The sequence below is a fragment of the Osmia lignaria genome, unplaced genomic scaffold (assembly GCF_051020975.1).
Source record: "Osmia lignaria lignaria isolate PbOS001 unplaced genomic scaffold, iyOsmLign1 scaffold0062, whole genome shotgun sequence".
Taxonomy (NCBI): domain Eukaryota; kingdom Metazoa; phylum Arthropoda; class Insecta; order Hymenoptera; family Megachilidae; genus Osmia; species Osmia lignaria.
In genome coordinates, this window is record NW_027478203.1 from 30,001 (window position 1) to 35,000 (window position 5,000).

A 5,000-nucleotide genomic window follows, 5' to 3' on the forward strand; every position below is an offset into this window, starting at 1 on the left:
TAATCTTTATCATTAGAGCGGGCCCACCAACCTCGTCTCTGTACTTTATACATTTCTCCTCCATCTGCACACACCTTTTCAAACATTAACGGAGAGAGTTCCTTGGACTTGCTTTAAATGTACATATTAGATATGTTGGAATCTCTCTCCTTTAGAAGTTTCCCCAGCCTTAAAACTTCTTTCATTTTTACTCCTCTCTCCATACTTATTTTCCTCTCTGAACGTATCAGAGAGGATTTTATTTCTGACACCTCTTGACTTTTCTTAAATTCAGGGACGTAATTTTGTTCATAATTCAGTGGACTTTTGTGTATTTTATACTTTAAATATTTCCAAACAGTCTCCCTTCTAAAAGTGATAGAACGAATTTTCGTCTAACACTACTTTCTTGGTTCAAAAATTTTATACAATCTTATAACTTTTTCAGTTTTAACAAATTTTGGTTACAGACAGTTGATGCTCAGTTTGTACAAGTATGCAACATTTATAAGTGCATACAGGTCACCAGCCTTATATTACAAGGCTCACCACATATGGGCCATTCGGTCTTAGACACCGACCCGTGGTAATGCTGTGTGGAGATTAATAATAATCCGCAACGGAAAACCGGAACGAGAATAGTCGAGAAAGTATATTCTCGAGGAGCGGTAGACTGCTTTTCAACCGAAGTCATAAAAGAGCCACACGCTCGACGCTACTCCCGACCGGTCCGAGCGAACCGAAAGTGCCTTCCTATAAATACCGAACGGCCGGCCGCTAGGTCGGCGACGCATGGGCTTACGCCCAGGCGTATGCCTGTGCAAACCGCCGTGAGAGCGTACCATCCCGCCGGCACGGTAAAACTTAGACTGAAAATATCGTCGAACATATCCTTTCATTTTATAACGTTCTATACATGAAAATTAATAAATTAACATGCAGGACATAATAAATTCACATTCTCATGTAAATCATGGGTTTAATTAATATTTTAAAAAATTTTAAAACCGCCCAGAACCGATGAGATGAAAATATTAAAACGATATTTTTGCATTTTCTTACGGTAAAACATTAACAAATAAGCGACTATAGCAATATAAAACTCCATTTGTAATTTAATTAATGAAAATTAATATTTTTTTTTGATTTTTCAGCGATCCAGAACCGATGAGACGAAAACATTAAAACGATATTTTTGCATTTTCTTACGACAAAACATTAACAAATACGAGACTATAACAATATAAAACTACATATGTAATTTAATTAATCAAAATTAATAATTTTTTTTGATTTTTCAGTGATCCAGAACCGATAAGTCGAAAATTTTAACAATCATATTTTTGCATTCTGTACCGTGGATCCATCGTTAAACGCTATTAAACTAACGTCCGTGATGGTATAAATGCAGATTTTCGCTCCGTTTAGCCAAAATAACGAACTTTAGGTGCGCTCCGAAATATTTCAAAGTCCCAGCGGCGTATTGCTTCGCCTCTTAGAACCGATTAGTCGAAAATTTTAACAATCATATTTTTGCATTCTGTACCGTGGATCGATCGTTAAACGCTATTGAACTAACGTCCGTGATGGTATAAATGCAGATTTTCGCTCCGTTTAGCCAAAATAACGAACTTTAGGTGCGCTCCGAAATATTTCAAAGTCCCAGCGGCGTATTGCTTCGCCTCTTAGAACCGATTAGTCGAAAATTTTAACAATCATATTTTTGCATTCTGTACCGTGGATCGATCGTTAAACGCTATTGAACTAACGTCCGTGATGGTATAAATGCAGATTTTCGCTCCGTTTAGCCAAAATAACGAACTTTAGGTGCGCTCCGAAATATTTCAAAGTCCCAGCGGCGTATTGCTTCGCCTCTTAGAACCGATTAGTCGAAAATTTTAACAATCATATTTTTGCATTCTGTACCGTGGATCGATCGTTAAACGCTATTGAACTAACGTCCGTGATGGTATAAATGCAGATTTTCGCTCCGTTTAGCCAAAATAACGAACTTTAGGTGCGCTCCGAAATATTTCAAAGTCCCAGCGGCGTATTGCTTCGCCTCTTAGAACCGATTAGTCGAAAATTTTAACAATCATATTTTTGCATTCTGTACCGTGGATCCATCGTTAAACGCTATTAAACTAACGTCCGTGATGGTATAAATGCAGATTTTCGCTCCGTTTAGCCAAAATAACGAACTTTAGGTGCGCTCCGAAATATTTCAAAGTCCCAGCGGCGTATTGCTTCGCCTCTTAGAACCGATTAGTCGAAAATTTTAACAATCATATTTTTGCATTCTGTACCGTGGATCGATCGTTAAACGCTATTAAACTAACGTCCGTGATGGTATAAATGCAGATTTTCGCTCCGTTTAGCCAAAATAACGAACTTTAGGTGCGCTCCGAAATATTTCAAAGTCCCAGCGGCGTATTGCTTCGCCTCTTAGAACCGATTAGTCGAAAATTTTAACAATCATATTTTTGCATTCTGTACCGTGGATCCATCGTTAAACGCTATTAAACTAACGTCCGTGATGGTATAAATGCAGATTTTCGCTCCGTTTAGCCAAAATAACGAACTTTAGGTGCGCTCCGAAATATTTCAAAGTCCCAGCGGCGTATTGCTTCGCCTCTTAGAACCGATTAGTCGAAAATTTTAACAATCATATTTTTGCATTCTGTACCGTGGATCGATCGTTAAACGCTATTAAACTAACGTCCGTGATGGTATAAATGCAGATTTTCGCTCCGTTTAGCCAAAATAACGAACTTTAGGTGCGCTCCGAAATATTTCAAAGTCCCAGCGGCGTATTGCTTCGCCTCTTAGAACCGATTAGTCGAAAATTTTAACAATCATATTTTTGCATTCTGTACCGTGGATCCATCGTTAAACGCTATTAAACTAACGTCCGTGATGGTATAAATGCAGATTTTCGCTCCGTTTAGCCAAAATAACGAACTTTAGGTGCGCTCCGAAATATTTCAAAGTCCCAGCGGCGTATTGCTTCGCCTCTTAGAACCGATTAGTCGAAAATTTTAACAATCATATTTTTGCATTCTGTACCGTGGATCGATCGTTAAACGCTATTAAACTAACGTCCGTGATGGTATAAATGCAGATTTTCGCTCCGTTTAGCCAAAATAACGAACTTTAGGTGCGCTCCGAAATATTTCAAAGTCCCAGCGGCGTATTGCTTCGCCTCTTAGAACCGATTAGTCGAAAATTTTAACAATCATATTTTTGCATTCTGTACCGTGGATCCATCGTTAAACGCTATTAAACTAACGTCCGTGATGGTATAAATGCAGATTTTCGCTCCGTTTAGCCAAAATAACGAACTTTAGGTGCGCTCCGAAATATTTCAAAGTCCCAGCGGCGTATTGCTTCGCCTCTTAGAACCGATTAGTCGAAAATTTTAACAATCATATTTTTGCATTCTGTACCGTGGATCGATCGTTAAACGCTATTAAACTAACGTCCGTGATGGTATAAATGCAGATTTTCGCTCCGTTTAGCCAAAATAACGAACTTTAGGTGCGCTCCGAAATATTTCAAAGTCCCAGCGGCGTATTGCTTCGCCTCTTAGAACCGATTAGTCGAAAATTTTAACAATCATATTTTTGCATTCTGTACCGTGGATCCATCGTTAAACGCTATTAAACTAACGTCCGTGATGGTATAAATGCAGATTTTCGCTCCGTTTAGCCAAAATAACGAACTTTAGGTGCGCTCCGAAATATTTCAAAGTCCCAGCGGCGTATTGCTTCGCCTCTTAGAACCGATTAGTCGAAAATTTTAACAATCATATTTTTGCATTCTGTACCGTGGATCGATCGTTAAACGCTATTAAACTAACGTCCGTGATGGTATAAATGCAGATTTTCGCTCCGTTTAGCCAAAATAACGAACTTTAGGTGCGCTCCGAAATATTTCAAAGTCCCAGCGGCGTATTGCTTCGCCTCTTAGAACCGATTAGTCGAAAATTTTAACAATCATATTTTTGCATTCTGTACCGTGGATCCATCGTTAAACGCTATTAAACTAACGTCCGTGATGGTATAAATGCAGATTTTCGCTCCGTTTAGCCAAAATAACGAACTTTAGGTGCGCTCCGAAATATTTCAAAGTCCCAGCGGCGTATTGCTTCGCCTCTTAGAACCGATTAGTCGAAAATTTTAACAATCATATTTTTGCATTCTGTACCGTGGATCGATCGTTAAACGCTATTAAACTAACGTCCGTGATGGTATAAATGCAGATTTTCGCTCCGTTTAGCCAAAATAACGAACTTTAGGTGCGCTCCGAAATATTTCAAAGTCCCAGCGGCGTATTGCTTCGCCTCTTAGAACCGATTAGTCGAAAATTTTAACAATCATATTTTTGCATTCTGTACCGTGGATCGATCGTTAAACGCTATTAAACTAACGTCCGTGATGGTATAAATGCAGATTTTCGCTCCGTTTAGCCAAAATAACGAACTTTAGGTGCGCTCCGAAATATTTCAAAGTCCCAGCGGCGTATTGCTTCGCCTCTTAGAACCGATTAGTCGAAAATTTTAACAATCATATTTTTGCATTCTGTACCGTGGATCGATCGTTAAACGCTATTGAACTAACGTCCGTGATGGTATAAATGCAGATTTTCGCTCCGTTTAGCCAAAATAACGAACTTTAGGTGCGCTCCGAAATATTTCAAAGTCCCAGCGGCGTATTGCTTCGCCCCGAAATTTTTCAAAGTTCCAGCGGCGTGTTGCTTTCAAAGTGCCTCCCTCTAAATACCGATCGGCAGGCCGCTAGGTCGGCGACGCACGGGCTTACGCCCAGGCGTATACGGGGGCAAATCGCCGTGAGAGCGTGCGATTTTGACTTTCGCAATAAGATAGTCTCCTTTATGAAAAGGAGCGTACACGTCTCCCAAAAAAAAAAACAGTTTCATGACGATCAATGTAGTTCTTGATCGAAATGTATCATAGGACGAAGATTTTATCGAAAAGTACGAACTTTGGCGACGCATCGAAA